Here is a 17,952-nt window from a genome sequence, read left to right as displayed (position 1 = left end):
TGCATAATGTTGTATCCTATTAAATCTATCAAAAATACATAGAATAAGTTCTATAGTAAACACACAAAATTCTATAAAAGCACTCAGGAGAATGAGAAACAGATATGGGTGAAAAGAACAGAAGATATTTGCAACATTTATGAACACTTTAATAATTAATCAGAGAGATGATGTATTTTAGTCTCTAATTCAATCACTCCTATCACCAGGCTATGTCTTTGCCTAGTCCTGATATTCTATATAATAGTTTGTTGTTTTTTTTTATCTGAACCATATTACTTATTCTTTCACTTACTCAAAAAGTACTTACTGAACAACTTGCTGTGTCGGACATGGTGCTAAGCGCTGGGAGTGCCAGGTGCGCTGGACACCATCTGGACCTGTGCATTCAGCACGGCCTGTGCACTAACCGAGCCCCACCTCAGGTCTCCAGCCTTTGACCTGGCCTCTCTCTAAAGCTTACTGATGTCACCACGTGCTGTTTATCATGTTCAAACCTAGCGAAACCAAACTCTCGTGGTTTACCCTAGAGACGAGCTTCTCCATCTCTACAAATGGAAACTCCATCTTTCAGTCTCAAACCCAAAAGTGTCAAGTCTCTCGATTGCTCTGTTTCATATTCCACATCCAGGCTCGCAGCAGATCTTGTCACTTTGCAAATAAATCGAGAATCTCCTCATTTCTCACCACCTCCACGGCTACCCACTTAGCCCCTGCCACCATCTTTGGTCTGCATTACCGCGGTCGTCTCCTCACTCGACTCCTTGCTTCACCCTTAATCCCCATGGTCTATTCTCTTGGTGACAGCCAAATGACATTTTTAAAATGTAAGTCAGATTATAAAATCTCTGCCCCCAAACAGCCAATGGCTTCCACGTCACTCAGAGTAAAAGCCAGACCATAACAATGGCCTGCAGTGCACTCATGACCAGTGTCTGCACTTCTTTTGTGACCTCATCCACCCCTGCCCTTCTCCACGTCCATCCCTTGAACAAGCCAAGCGCACTCCCAGTTCCTGGCCGCGGTGCTCTCTGTCCCCTTTCCAGCACCACGCTGGAAAGGGGACAGCCCCCTGACTATCCGCACCGCTCACTGCCTCCAGGTGCCATAGCACACCTCAAAACAGTCACTTCCTTCCTCTTTAGGCTGCTTTACTTTGCCTCCTGTCACAACACTTACCGAGTGTTATTCTTTATTTTTTCCCATCTCCCTCTTCAAAGTGGCAGGGACCTTTACTGTTTTGTCTAGAATAGCTCATGGCACAAACTAGGTGCTTAAAAGATGTCTGCTGAATAAATGAACAAGTCAATATTATCCCCATCCTCCGAGAGCTCACAGTGAGAAAAAATAGCCACGTAAACACACAAATAGAAATTGAACATTGATGCCTCTGTCTATAACAAGAATATGAACGAAGTGCTGGTGGAATTCAGAGGAAAGAGCAAAGAACTCAATGGCGGGAAATGAGGAAGGATTTGCAGAGATGAGGAAAAGTTGACCCGGATCATGAAAGATGTTTAGGAGTTTTTCTGGCGGTGGGGAGGAAAGAAGGGGATCAACTATGCAGTGTGTGGGTGAGTGGAACAGCCTGGAATGCCGGCATGGGGGAGGGGTGACAGGAGGAATTGGGGAATTGGAGGAACCTCTGCTCTCCGCAGGGATCCTCACTCCTTTGGTTCATCTGAGCCAGAACCACAGCCTCCCGCCCCTGACTTCTCTTCCCCCTCCTGTCCTGATCCTGCTCTCCCTGCATCCAGCCCCTCCACACACACCACATCATCTCCCAAATTGCCACCAGACTTGAGTTTCTAAAAATTCAATCTGGTCACCTCATCCCCCTGCTTAAAACCTAATGTACTCTCTATTGTCTATGGAACTAGGCTCAAACTTTTTACCTTGCCTATTAAGTTTCTTTTTATAGGTTGGAAATGAAGTGAAAATTTCCACCTTTATTTAGTATTTTCTGTACATCAGTCCAGAAGGGCAATGCTGGAATCCAAATTTGAATCTGGTTCATATTTCAATTGCCCCCACACCAACCCTCTGCCAGCAGTCTGAGTACATCTGGGGAGACTCCTTATCACCATGTCCCCTCTTCTTCCACATTGCTGCAGACGCCATCCAGTAAGGCTAATTCCAAGCAAAGAGGAAGTTTTTCTGTTTTGGTTTTCATTGTGGTTTTTTTAGTGGTGTTGGTCTGACTTCTCACTGACAAATGATCCTCTCTGATATGGTTCTTAAATTTCAATACACTTCATAATCCTCTAAGAGAGCTTTCTAAAACACAGATTGCTGTACTCTCCCCCCAGAGATGATGATTGGGCAGGTCTAGAGTAGGGTTCAAGAATCTGTACAAGTTACAAGGCGATGCTGCTGTTGGGGACCACACTTTGAGAACCACTGCCCTGCAACAGCTGCAGCCACATGGTCAAGCAGACTACGTCTGAATCCATGTCATACGTCCATGGGAAATGGATTCAGCTAAGCATGTGAAAGCACTAAAGTTTTAGACAGCGCTCACTCTGGAGCAATTGCATGGGCAGATACAGACATGGCAGACTCCAGACTCTGGGACCCTGGAACGGCCAGATCAACACCCTCTTTAGGTGAGGCAAAGACCTCGAGAGGGACTCTTCCTTGGTCACATCCAGTTCTGCCCACGGCTGGTCCTGCCCATGGACTCATGAGTGGCCACAAAACCCCCTCCTCTATCAGCTTCTAAACACACAGCACCTGCCGCAGAGCTCACGCCAGTGGAAGCTTATCATGAATACTTGTGCCCAAATGATCAGGTTCCACTGAGCTCAGATATGCTGGAGGGGTTCAGTGGAAAGGGAAGGCATTTTCCCTGTGTGTGTCTTGCCATATGCTTATCCTGAATCTTTGATGGTGTCTATTTCAAAGAAACAATAATTGCACAGGTATTAAAAATTTTTACATCAGATAATACTTTGAACAAAGTCTTTCAGAGGCCAAAAAGTTTTAATATCCTTTCATCCTCAGGACATGAAACCAATATGTTAAGCTGTCTGGCCTAAGGCTGCACAGTGAATCACTGGGTATGGAGATTGAAAACCCAGAACTCTTAAGCGTTGTATCTTGTGCTTGAAACAACACAGTTGCCCAGACACGGTCCCTTCACTTTTCTTGAAAAAAATTACTAAAAGAAACTTTAAAAACTAAGAGCTTGAAAATTAAAAAAATTAGGATATAAGACTGGAATTTTCTCTGAAACCATGTAAACATAGAAATATCTAATAATTATTTCAGTTCCAAGCACAATACTGAACGCAAAGGTCAACGTTATTTTCTGGAAGAGCAAGTTACATAATGATGTTGGTTTTAAAAAATAATCATGGAAACCTGGATCTAAAATCTCAAATTATGTTAAGATAAATTGAGTTGGAAGGGATGAAGAGAGACCACATTCGTGCTAAACTCCATATCTTAATAGGGGGTACCCAAAACATCCCATTTACTTCTGACTACACTGCAGTACTTCTGAGACCCCCAGGGAGTGGGGAGTGTTTCCAACATGGCCCTGCTTCTACCGTCTGTGCTCCACCACCTGGGCGGTTCTGCATTTTCAGTTAATCCCCTTGGCCACACCTGAGATGGGCTTTTGGGACTCTGCCGTCCTTAGTTGCTAAGCAGTGTTTTCTGTCTATGCTCTACATCCATAGATGTTTGGCGGTCCAATAGTCATTTTTAGTCTCAAACAATTACAGTCTATTTTAGTCTAGACAGATTGCTCTATTGTCAGTTCAACTCTCAAAATTTTAGTTTCTTATCTGTTCGGTTTCAGCCAACTCCAAATACAAATAGCCATAGCCACAGCCTTTTAAAATTTGCTGTATTTCTTTTCTTCTTCCCACCTGTGCTTCTCCACCCTGACACACACACATACACACACACACACACACACACACATTGCCACCTCCCCTGTTTCTCTCTTCTCTCCCCGACTCCTGCCTTGAGTTACTTGCAAGTTCTTTGATCCCATCAGATATTAATGGGATCGCAACACCTTGAGCTATTTTGATCCACTGAAATGATTTCCTGGGCACCACTGCCATGGCTGGACCTTGACACCTTCATCTACTCACAGCCTTTAACAATGGATGGGATGGCTATCCCCTTATTTTGATCTTGGTCCTAAGGGTTAATTTTAATCAACCATTGTCACTCAGAAGCCTTCCCAGTTTCTTATTTTACTTATTGGGTTAAGAAGCAGTTGCCTCTTCCAGTGCTGTAAGCCCTCAAAGTTTTGGATTCTCTTTATTTCTTTTGTTCTTGTTTGCAAACTGGCCAACTCTTATCTGTGCTTATTTCTTTCTTGCAATACTGAACTAACAGCAACTAACATACACTTCTAGCGCTGTCTTCTCACTTCTTTCTCTACAGTCTAGAGCAGGGGTCTACAAACTTTTCATACAAAGGGTGAAATGGTAAATATTTTAGCTTTGCATGCTATAGAGTCCTGCAGAAGCTACCCAACTCTGCCAGTATAAAACAAAAGCGGCCATAGACAGTATTTTTTTAAAATGAGCATGGCTGGGTTCCAGTAAAACTTTATTTATGAACACTAAAATTTGAATTTTATATAATTTGTTCATGTCATGAAATAGTGTTCTTTTGATTGTTTTCAACGATTTAAAAATGTAAAAATCAATCCTCGCTTGCAGGCCATACAAACACCAGCAGGAGGCCAGATTTGATCCGTGGGCCATAGTTTGCTGATCCTTGTTCTAGAGTTAGAAGTCACCACATCATTTGCCTTCCAGGTTATCACAGGTGACCATCTCACCAAAAGTCTCAGTTCTGCATAACTTAGATCATAAAGATTTTCTAGATTTTTGGCATGGCAGCATCCCACTTCAAGGTATCAGTTTCTCTATCCTGCACAGCAGGTGAGGTCTTGCTGCAGTTACAAACATCCCTAAAACTTCATGAGCTTCAAAGCACAAAGGTTTATTTCTACTCATGGCAGGTTGGCCCAAGGTCACCACACATAGTAATCAGGCAGGGATCCAGGTTGTTGGAAGCTCAACCTCTATCCATTCTTCCAAGATTGTTGAGACGTGAAAAAGCCAACGTAAATTGTACACTTGCTCTTCATCAACCTCCTGAATGTGACGTGTGTCACCACCATTTACATATTATTAGCCAAAGCAAGTCATATGCCCACACCTAACTCCAAAGGAGAAGAGACGTATGATACTACGACATTCCCAGGAAGGCTGAGAACTGGAATTTTTTGAACTGCTGTGACGACTGTGACCCAGGAGTAGGTTATAGAACACTTCTGAAAACTCCAGTCAATAAAAAACATAGATATGCATACAACTTTCTAAATGTCAGATAAGAGATAAGCAAAGAACACATTGTCTACCTAGCTAAGGAAAAAATATGGATACATTAAAACATAGAAACCAGGCCGGGCGCGGTGGCTCACGCCTGTAATCTTAGCACTCTGGGAGGCCAAGGCGGGAGGATCACTCCAGGTCAGGAGTTCGAGATCAGCCTGAGCAAGAGCAAGACCCCGTCTCTACTAAAAAATAGAAAGAAATTATATGGACAACTAAAAATATATATAGAAAAAATTAGCCGGGCATGGTGGTGCATGCCTGTAGTCCCAGCTACTCGGGAGGCTGAGGCAGAAGGATTGCTTAAGCCCAGGAGTTTGAGGTTGCTGTGAGCTAAGCTGATGCCACGGCACTCTAGCCTGGGCAAAAAGAGTGAGACTTTGTCTCAAAAAAAAAAAAAAAAAAAATTAAATAAATAAATAAAACATAGAAACCACAAAACACAATGACAGAAATAAAGTCCAAATATCACTTATGAAAATAAATGTAAATGGATTAAGCTCTCAAATTGGTTGAATAAGGCAAAGTTTAACTACATAGGAGAAAAAGCAAAGTGACACAGAAGGTTAGACCACAGATTGGCAAACTATGGCCCACAGACTAAATCTAGCTCAACCTGCTGCTACCTGCTTTTGTAAATGGAGTCGTCCTGGAACGTGGCCATGCCATTTGTTCACACATTTCTGTAACTGTTTCAACCTGTAACAGCAGAGTTAAGTAGATGAAACAGAGACTGGATAGTCCACAGAGCCTAAAATATTCATACGGCTTTTTATGTAAAAAAAAAAAAAAAAACAGTTTACTGATCCTTAGGTTAGATAATAAAGGATAAACTAAAATATATAATACAAATTGGAATAAATTAATGGTTATAATACTATTAACAAAGTGGAATGAAATGTCAACCTTCATTAAGTGTGTGGAAAAATCCCTGAGTGTTAAAGAAAGGGAAAATGAGCTCAGAGCAGAACAACCCACACTTTTACATTTCATTTTAAGCTACACTATAAACTTCTTGAAGTACAAGCTTATTTAATTTCCCAAAGCATAATTCTTCCTTTACAATCCATAAAGGTTGAATATCAGTCTCTCTTTCCATCCAAACCAATTCTTCATTCTCTAATTTACTTCTTTTCAGAGAATGGTGCCTGAGTGAAGCCAGCGACGACGTAACTGAGGGCATAGGAAAAATTTTAGGAAGTTATGTATACTATGCACTTACAACACACATGGGAACTCTTAACACCTTCATTAAGCCAAGACGCTTTTAATGCATTGTTTTTTAAATTAGGTAAATGCATTGTTTTTCTGCTTTATTCTTATGTTGGATTAAGCTTTTAAAATTGCAATCTAAAAACATCACAACTCACCTATTTGTAATATGTGCCCTTTTCTTCGAATGACCAGGGGAGTTCTAGCCTAATTCTTCACCTGAGCAGAAGTAGGCTCACCTGCCAGGCGCCAAGCCACTCTTGCTCTGGAAGAAAACTGTGTCTTCACCCCTTCTGAGTGGTCAGAACAAAGAGTTCATGTCTCCACTGCATATCTTTTAATCCACTAATTTGTTTTGAGCCATCTATGAAAGACAATGTGGACTTAGATGAGTTCAGGCAATTAATATCATGAAATAGTGTCTTAATGCAGAATACACTGCCCACTTTCCTGGGACAATTTGTTGGTTTAGAACAGGCGTGTCTGTGCCCTATCTCCCTCTCTCTATTCATTCCTCTTACAGATACTTAGGGAGTGCCCGTTGTATTAGCCAGAGTTCTTCAGAGCAACTGTAGCAATAGGAGATACATAGATATGTATCAAATAATATTGTGGGCACTAGCAAGTCTGAAATTTGCGAGGCGTGCTGGCAGGCTGGCAACTCAGAGAAGAGTGGATGGCAATGAGTCATGAGTCTGGAGGCAGAATTCCTTCCCTCTTGGGGTGCTTCAGTCTTTTGTTCTTAGGACCTTCAACTGATTGGATGAGGCCCACCCATATGATAAAGAGTAATCTGCTTTATTCAAAGTCTACTGGTTTAAATATTAGTCACATTTGAAAAAATACCTTCACAGCAACATCTAGACTGGTGTTTGCCCATGATCGTCATAGCCTAGCCAACTTGACCCATGGAATTAACCCCCACACCCACTGTGTGTGCCAGGCACTGAGGATAAGGTACAGACCCGTGATCTCAAGCAGTAGCACACACAGTACAAGCTCAGAGAGCAAAACTGAATGAATGTGAAATATATGGAGAAAAAATAGACATACAGACATTAAATGTGAAGGGAAGACGAAGACTTCATGAGTGCGGTCCAGGTAGGCAAGTCCGGCCTGAGGGTCACTGATGGGAGACAGGTGTGCTCTCCCACGGCGCAGCTATGACATCTCCGCAGAATGCATCGCTGTCGCCCCCAACATTCCTCTTGGCCGTCCTTACTGCCGCACTGCTCATCTGGGTTACTGGGGGTTGTCCCCGACACAGTGCACGTGCAGATTTAGAAGCACACGTGGTGAAAGTGCTCAGCAGGGTAGCTTTTGTGTTCTTTCTGCCTCTTCTGTGTCTTCGCTTTTCTTCCACTTTCATCTTTTTGCAGGACTCACTGAGGAAATAAACCAAACGACACATCCCTGTGGAGGTGTCATTCAATTTAGCTCCCAAGACTTGGCCAACATTTCCCTGGGGATTCTTGCCCTGAGTTGCATTTTGTCTATTTCGCTTCACTGGGATGGGACTTAGGACTCTGCGTTACCACCAGTCCCTTTTACAAAGCCCGGTGGCCTCACATGACCCAAAAGCTCATGTGATCTTTGTAATTACACAATCTCCTTGAGCCCTTCCCTGGTATGTCATAATACATTCAGGATCTAGAAGGAGACAGAGATGCCGTGTTAACCAACAGTTGAGCAACTGTTAAGGAAGTGCTCAAGAATTAGGAGTAACTTGCTACTGGACATTTTGAGAGACAAGGGTTTGTCAGAATAGTCTGATTTTGTCAGGACCCCATAAGCTGCACAGCCGGGAAGAGGTGACCTCGCCAGGTGAGGTAAGCTATTTTGAGTCCCAGGCACGCTAATCTGGGGGTTTGCTTTCTGTCTTCTGTTGTTTCTCCTCTGACCACGTATTTTCCCTTCTCCTGATGGTGAGCTACTGGTGTTTAACCTCATTCCACTTTCATTTTACCTTCTGCCCCCAATTCCAGACTGTAGGCTTTCCCCCTAACCTGGGACTCCTCTCTGATTTCTAACGGCTTCCTTTGTTTCAATTTTGTTATTGTTCACCAGGATTTGTGTTTGACTCACTGAAACACAGTTATTCAACACAAATAACCAAAGCTCCTGTTCTTGTCAAATATCTTTCAAGGACAAAACCACCAATTATTGTATATAAATGGGAAGAAAGAGATACAATGTATGTTGACTTTTAAATAAAACATCTGATTCAGTCCCATACAATATGTTTATCATTACATTAGATAAACTCTATTTAAACCATGAAATTGTTTTTTTTTTTTCTTTTTTTTTTTATTTAATTTTACAGAATCAAAGAGTCTAACAGTATATCTTGTTAGATACAGTATGTCCTCATAATGTATACATTATTTCTTGTACAATGATATGAAATAATATGGGAAATATTCATGATAAATTATTAAGTGAACAGTGCAAGTTAAAAACAATAGTTTCATATTTTTTCCCCACCCCCCCTTTCCCGAGTCAGCACCTTCAAGTGTTACCACTCCCCAAACTGTGCGCAATGCACTCATTGTGTAGGCATACCCCCATCCCCTCCCCCACCCTCCACCTCAGTCTGATGTCCAATTGGTGTCGTTTCCAGATTTGTATTTAGGTGATGATCAAGGAAACCAATTTTCTGGTGAGTACATGTGATGCTTGTTTTTCCATTCTTGGGATACTTCACTTAATATAATGGGTTCCAACTCTCTCCAGGAGAACCATAGAGATGTTGTATCTTCATCATTCCTTATAGCTGAGTAGTATTCCATGGTATACATATACCACAGTTTACTAATCCAATCATGTGAAATTGTTTTATGTGCTCAATTCTGAAACCTTTTTCCCTTCATATTACCAGCACCTTAATCATACTTAATTAGCATGATACTCTGGCGCCTTTGCAAATCTGAGCAATGCACATTTTCATCCAAGTAAGAAAGAGATCAGGGGAAAAGTCAACAGAGAAAAATCGCCCAGGAGTCCCTGAAGAGATTTTCACATCACATTACGGGTCAGACTATGTGACAAAGGCATTATTTACAGTATTCAATACACAGAGGTGTTTTTAAAAGGATAAATAAAACACTGGGAATTAAATATTAGAAAAACTGAAGCTCTGTCCAAGGGCCAGGCTAGTGAAAGATCTTATTACTGGATAGTTCCAGTGTATTTTTCCTTGGCAAGATACATAGCACCTATTTATACTTTTAAATTAAGAGAATCAAAATCAGAAGAAAGATTGACGAACCACTTCTAATGCTGGGAGCATAGAATTTTGCACATTTCTTTCACAAGGCAAATTTTTCAAACATTGGGGTTATATCTTTTGCTGTTTCTCCTTTCTCGTACTTTATTTTGTTAATTTGTATCCTTCTTTTTCTCTGGTTGATTTGTATCCTTCTTGGTGCTTAGTAGACAGCCACCCATCAGAAAGCATTCATTAAACATTTAATGAATGGATTGGAAAAATGAGGAGAGAAGGCCACTTCGAGGAGAAGATGCAGCCGAGAGGAGCAGACCTTCCTGGGCTCGCCTTGGAATGGACACAAACGACCATTGGTGACGTCCTCACGTGTTTCCAGTTTGCCAACAAGATCAGACGGATTCCTAAAGAATATTCTCAAATGCAGTGTCCATGTGATTAAAAAGAAGCAAGTGGTGTTGCTAGTGAGTGGAAGCCAGGAGTGTAGCTGAGCTATTTGATCGGCTACTGTCACTGGTAGGATAACACAATTGGGTGTCGTGAAAAACAGTGCTCATTTCTATTTAATCTTATGAAAAACTGCTGGCCTGTGCCCAGGGTCCACTTCAGAGGGTTCGTGCATTATCCGCCAAGGAGCTTCCTCAGGCATCTTTACAACTGAGTTTCTGTTTCTGGAAGTAGGTGGACTAAGGATTAGAACATTTTATCTTTATTTTCTCTTTTCCCCAGAGGCTCAGAGGAACACATGAGCTTTGTAGGCCATTAATTTATATTTTATAACTTATCTTGATCCAGAAATACTTAAAGTAAATGACTGTTCCCGTATTTACAACACAAGTTTGGAGGGGGAAAAATGGTAATAAGTTACTAAGTTAAGGAAATTGATTAACCTACTTGACTTTAGTAATCAGTTTGCTACATATATGTATTTCGAAACATCATATATGTTTTGTACAACTTAAATATATTTAAAAAAAAAAACAAATTAAAGAATAAGATATACACACCTGCCTCCCATCGGTTGTACTCTCACTCCCCTCTACTTTTTCTTTTTTCCGTAGCACCTTTCTCCTTCCAACATGCTATTTACTTCACTTAATTATTGTGCTGATTAATTATTGGCAGTTTGTATCCCGCTGCAGAATGAAAGCTCCACAAGGGCAGACACCTTTGCTTTCGTTACTGGTGTATTCCAGGTGCCTGCAACAGTGCCCATCATCTACCCAGGCAGCCAGTTCCACATAGCCATCCTGCAATGGAAAGAAAGAATTTTCATGCTGAGATTTTTATTTTACGTAACATACAAATTCTACAATCTGTGTTCATAATCCAGGGGTTGGCAAACTTTCTCTGTAAAGAAGCAGGCAATAAATATTTCAAGCTTTGCAAGCTGTAAGGTCCCTGCCACAAGTATTCAACCCCGCCAGGGTAGTGCAAAAGCAGCCACAGGTGATATGTTAAAAAATGAACACGGCTGTGCTGAAAAACAACTTTACCTATAGATGTTGAAATTGGAATGTCATATAATTTTCAAGTGTCAAGAAATATTCTTTCTTCCCCCTAACTATTGAGTCTGTAAGAACCATTCTTAGCTTGTGGGCTAGATTTGGCCCATGGGCCACAGTTGGACAACGTCAGTTATAAACATCTCCTTACAAATCAAATCATGTAGTAAATGAAGAAGGGGAGCCACGGACGGGCTCTCGGAGGAGTCTGTTGAGGGTTGGGGACCCACGTATATGGCACCAGTGCCTCCCTACACTGACCAAACAGGAGAACTTGACACATCTGATGGGCTCATCATTATTTTTTGCCTCTTACTGGGGCAGATGAAGAGCTCACACTGGGAGTCAGAGATGTGTCAGCTCAGACTGTCTCGTTAGCTTGTGCTTGCGTGATTACTGTTATGTCTTCAGTCAAGGATTTCCTGGGCAATAATCTTTTCTAAGCCACATGTCCTTCTTGTGAAGGTTAGTTTAGTTGAGCTGGAAGGGGTTATATAATTTACAAACCCATATAACCCAGCCCAGGCAAAGTGCCACAGGCCACACTCTGCTGAGAGCAAAGGACCAGGTGAGGGGGCCACAGCCAAGCCCTCCACATCCCTCGGGTCACCACAAGTGACCTGGGCTCCCACCCTTAAACACAGACCTATGTCAGTGTCAAGGCTTATATCAAATACAGTAAATTTTAATGCATATCTTACATTTAGAGCAAACTATGGTTGAAGCATAGTCTTTTCTTCTTGTTCCCCAGTGGATGTTTTAATTCACTAACCCTTCTTATAGAATCACTAACCTGGCATATGATTATCTAACAGAGCTTAAGTAAAATCACATCCTATATAAAACCAGAGACAATTCCCCATCTCAAACTGGTTAACTGACAAAAGGAAATCCAGTTATACGATACTGTTATTAAATGCCTTTACATAGAACCAGGGAAGATCAGAGGAAGGGAAGGGAAGGACATTGTGATTGGCAGAATCCCAGGATGACCCTAGTGACCCTGGCCTTGTACAGCTCCCCTCCCTGGGGTGGGGGTAGGGCCTGTGACTATGATGGGGTCTCACTTCCAAAGCCAATTCAACAAATAATTATTCAGCACCCAGCACAGGTACTGTGTCACACATTGTGTTAAGAGAACAGTTAAATTATTTTTGGAAATTTCCCTGATTAAAGAGGAGGTTATATAGGATATAACAACTGTCTTTTTTGGGGGGGGGGGCGGCTTCTAGAATAGCAGCAGCAACTGTCTTAAAGAGTCATCATATAGAAAACAGATGGCAAGCACTGAACGAGAACTATGGTACGTAAGAGAAATAGGTGTAAGTGAGAAAGAGCCTTTTGAACATGGAATGCACTGTTTATGAAATGGCGGCAGCCTCGTCATTGTGTGCAGTAAAGACTTACTTGATAGACACCGCTGAGCTGTGCTGTAAAGATGGTTCCTAAGTTTGCTAGAAGACTGGACCAGATGACCTTTAATTTCCTTTCCAGTTCAAATATGTGGGTTTATAATTCTTCCTAGATTATAACTGAGAACCCAAAGCCTAGGTGTTTAACAGCAATCATTTTTATTTGTTTTATGTATATATTTTTGCATGTTATAGGAAGGTATAAAGTTTACTCTTGTTCCCCCCCACCCCACAGCTATAAAGTTTAAAAGCACCATAGCTCATAGTTCTATTGCCCAAATATAATAATTAATAACAGCTTGATATGTTTCCTTTCACAATTTACAGCATGTTTTGTTTTCTCGTAAAAGTTATAAGCATTAAATGAATATTTTCATTGTCCACACTGAAAGGTTTCTTAATATTAATTATCTGAAATGATAAAAATGTTTTGTGACGACAGTGAGTTAACGACATTATTTAATTCCTAAAATATGTGTTATGCTTTCCCCAGCCAGTGCAAATGATTTCATTTGTATGGTCTTTACAATGTGTAAATTAATATTAAAATGTATCGCAGACCAATATTAGTGGGTGAATTACAAATACCGTCAAATTAGACATGGTCCCTTCCCTAAAAGCCTCATGGCAATTTTTTTAATCCAAATTGGAGGAGTCATGGGAAAGGATTACACAATAACTAACGCAATAAGAATAAGCTATAAAAGTCTTCAAGTTGCTGTGCAATGACTGCTTTCAAGAAGACAGAGGGGGAAATATATCTACTTTCATTAAGAAGCTCAAATTAAACTTGAATTTCCTTCTTTCCAAAGGTTGGTCTCTTTTCTTTGCCTTGTACTATATGTTGTCGGGAGAAAGGTAGGGATAGTCACTAATATATTTGATCAGATTGTAATTGTATGATATAGTATTCTTACTGCCCAACCATGTTAGCAAGCAAAAATAAAAAGGTATGGAAGTTCAGAAATTAATTTATTAATAAATTAATTATCCAGTAGCCAGCACTAATAAATTAATTAGTAGCCAGTAGAAAAGGAGGGACATTTCTGTAGTGGAAACAGCATTTGTTTCCACTGAAACAAATTTTCATCAAGAAAGGACATGAGTCTACATAGTCGCTACAAGTGATTCAGCAAGAATCACTGTACACGCACAATTTGCATATATCTTAGCCTTAGCAGTTACAGTGTGGTGCCTTTAACTGTATCTGCCCTATGCTCTCTCCCCTTTAGGTTGAAGCCTCAAAGACTGTGTCATAATCTTCTTTGCAGTCTCAGCAGCAAATGCAGTACCTGGTCCATGGTTAGGAATCAATAAGTGTTTGTTGAGCAAGTAAATAAGGGGTTAATAAGTAACTGAATGCACAATCTAAGGCTTGGAGATACTGTTAGTAAATATTGGTGCGTTCATAATAATTTTGAAAATACAGTTTTAAAAAAATCTCCCAGTTATTTCAATTAGCTTTTGTTAGATCATTAAAGAAGGGAGAAAAAAATCAATATGTTGATTTTTTTTTTTTTTTTTTTTTTGCATTTATGGGCCTTTCTAGAGTGTAATTAACAGACATTGTGTCTGCTTTCTCTGGTCTTATTTTCTTCTCAAACTACTGTGAAATGGCTTCTACCCCATTACTACATAGAAACTTCTCAGGCAAAGGTCAGAAATGACCACAACCTTGGCGCATCTAATGGGCCGATTTCAGTCCTTATCTTACTGAACTCAGGATGATTAGACTGCTTGTGGTTCTCCACATCCTTTTCCTCATTTTCTAACTTCCTCCTCCACTCACATTTTCTCCACGGTCTGCAATGTCACGGCATGTCAGGCGTGCACACACACCCACACATATCCCCCCCCACCGTTCCTGATCTCTCACCTAGCTACCTCCTATTCATTCACCCTTAGGTCTCTGCTTGTGTACTTCCTGTGTACTTCCTCCTGCAGGCCAGGTATTCCTTCCCTGTGCTGTCTGCCCACTGCACACGTAGTATGATGGTACCACTGCATTTATCTACATATAGCCCCGGCATTATGTGTTTGTGTTTCTCTCTCTGACTATACAGAGAACTTGTAGGAGTAAGAAATCCTTGTCTGTACATTTTTGTGTCCCTTATACCTAACATAGTGATTGGTAATCAGTGCATTGGTGTTTTCATGGCTAATAAGAATAATCAAACAAAGTGTAGGTCCTTGTGACAGTAATTTTTGTTTAAACGGAGTGAATGGTAGAGCCAGAGCTCTCGATGTCTCTGACCGGCAGAGACACCATGGCCAAGAAGCGGGTTGCTGTGATCGGGGCTGGGATTAGCGGACTGGGTGCCATCAAGTGCTGCTTAGATGAAGATTTGGAGCCCATCTGCTTTGAAAGAAATGATGATATTGGAGGCCTCTGGAAATTTCAGGTAATCTTGGATTTTATTTGGTTTTAAGCATGTAACTTTTTAAAATAGCTGTAACAATTTGGGTGGTGGTTTCCTCAGAGGGAACATACAGCACATTACATTTTAAGAAGTATGTAATGACCCTAATCTCCTTCCTTGCATTACTGATTGACTGGGGAGATCTGTAAATACATGTCAATTTCACACCTAGGCATGACATTTATGGGATCCTATGCAGGGTAGCTGAGATTCCATGTGGTCATCATAAATATTAGAAAGGAATAGTGGTTGAGGATTCTTTCAACCAATCAGGTGATATTATGCCCAAGATTAGAGATGGCATGTATTTTTTTTTTTTTCTTTTTTTACCTAACTTGGCCTGGTATAGGGCAGGGTAGGATGGTCTATTGCTGGGCTTCTCTTCTGTGTTCGTGCCTGATAACCGGCTGGACCCTGCATGTTACATCTTTTGTCTATCAAAGGGCAATGTTTTTTTCTTTTCTCTCTCAGCTCTCGGTAGCAAGAGATTTATTGCCCCGAGGGGTTCAAGCTTGGTACCAACTGTTGAACAGGCTTAAGTTCCTAGGTGTCCCCATCTTGTTTTGGTGCTTCACTCTGCGTCATTGGAAGTGCCCTTGAATTCCAGCACTTCCAACCAACACTTGCCGGTTCTGACAATCCCAGAGAGCCGTTCTGCTCACCAGTCATGGCTGGTGTTGTCATGGGTATGCACGAATGAACAATTGTTTTCTCTTGCTCCTGGCTCTTGTCCCTACCCAGGCTATGCTTCCAGAGCTAGAATATGAGACCTCTCGCTCCCTGTGGAGAGTGGGCTTGAGGCAAGCTAATCAAAGTCACTGTCCTGCAGGGACATTCCTCTGGTTGTCTGGAGCAAACCAGTGCCCAGGGAATATTCCTCGTATCCTCAGACAAATTCTCCAACCTGCTGTTGGGGTTAATCAAATATCACTCTGTAACCTATAGGTTTTCCTCTATATTGCTTTAATTGACATTCAGTTCTAAATATGCCATAATATCCATTTTGTTTCTTCTTTAATTCAAGAGTTCATTCATTCAAGAAATAGTTTTTGAGCTCTTACTCTGTGTCAGGCACTTTTATAAGTGCCAGGAAATGTATTAGTAAATATGAATACAAAGTTCTAGCCTAGGGAGCTTACCTTTTAATGGCAAAAGTGAATAAAACAAAATAAATAGCATGGTTGCTGGTAGCAAGTATAGCAGAGAAAAATAAAGCAGAAAATGAGGAGAGTTGAAGAATATAATTTAAATAAGGGATCTTGGATAGCCTCAATGAGAAGTGATTTTTTTGACAAAGAATTGAGAAGTAAGAAAGAAAACTGAGAGGATATCTGGGAAAAAGGATTCAGAGGAATCTTTAAGGGCTAAGCCATGAGGTGAGAGCATGCCTTGCGTTTAGGGAAGAGCCAGGCGGCTAGTGTGGCTGGATTGTCGTGACCAGGGGGGAGAAGTCTAGGAAACGGTCAGAGGAGGAATGGGAGACCAGGTCCTGTTAGAGTTTACGGGCCATGGTTAGGACTTTGACTTTGATAGGAATTGAAATCCATTAGAGGGTTTTAAACTGAGGAACAATCTTCTCTGACTTGTGTTTTAAAAAGAGCACCCTCGTTGCTCTATTGAGAATAGACCAAAGGGATAAACCGCTAAAGAAGTTTGTCTAATTTTAAAGCCACTCAATAATAATGGAGATGTGAGATCATAGTAAACTATACCAGGATTCTAGATATAGGGATCTTTAAAAAATATGTTATGATCTCTTATATGTGTTGATTTTTTTTCTATTTCTTCTTTCATTTCTATCATAGATGCAAAAGGTTTGTTGGTAAGTATTTAAAAGTTTATGTCTGTTTTATCTTCTTAGTGGATAGTTCCTTTTCTTAACATGAAGGGCCTTTTTCTTCCTTTTACCTTGAATTATATTGTGTTGGCATTAATGTAGCTATCTTTTTGTTAGAACTTAAGAAGCATATTTTTTCCCATCACTTGATTTTTCCATTTTACTGTGTCATTTTGTTTTAGGGTTGTCTCCATAAAACCTGATTTTACTTTATTATCTAATGTGAGACTTTCTGTCTTTTTTATTTTAAAAATTATGCTGAGATAAAATGCATACACTAAAATACATAAAAGTAAGCAAATTTTAAGTGTACAAAATAATTGTGATACATTTATTTATCTATGTAACCACTATTCAGATAAAGATATAGAATATTTCTGGAATCTTAGAAAGTTCCTGTGTGTTTCTTCCCAGTCAATACCCACTCATCCCTAGAGGTAACCAGTGTTTTGATTTCTATCACCATTAATTACTTTTGCTGGTCCTGGGGATCATACCTTTATATTCTTTTTGTATTGTTTTTTTTTTCACTTATGTAGCTGAAATTCATCCAAATTGTGCATGTAGCAGTAGTTCATTTTTATTTTCTATTGATGTGTAGTATTCCAGTATATGAATATACTACAACGTATTCACTAATCTTGTTAGCTTAGTCCTGGCTATTTGATGTTTTTTATGCTATTGTAAATTGCAGCTGTTACAAAAGTTTCACTTTTCAATTTGTTGCTAGTATATGAAACAATTAATTTTTATGTCAGCCTTATATCCAACAACCTTGCTAAATTCTCTAATGCCTCCTGTGTGGATTCTTTTGGATTTGCTATGCACATAATCCTGACTTCGATGCATAATAATGGTGTTTCTTCTCCCTTTCCAATAGTTATGACTTTTGTTTCTTGTTGCATGAGCTGGGGTCTCCAGAACAATGTTACATAAAAATGCTCATAGAAGACATCCTGTTCTTCCCAACCTGTTGA

Source organism: Eulemur rufifrons, chromosome 8, assembly GCF_041146395.1.
Source record: "Eulemur rufifrons isolate Redbay chromosome 8, OSU_ERuf_1, whole genome shotgun sequence".
NCBI lineage: Eukaryota > Metazoa > Chordata > Mammalia > Primates > Lemuridae > Eulemur > Eulemur rufifrons.
This window is presented reverse-complemented; position numbering follows the sequence as displayed.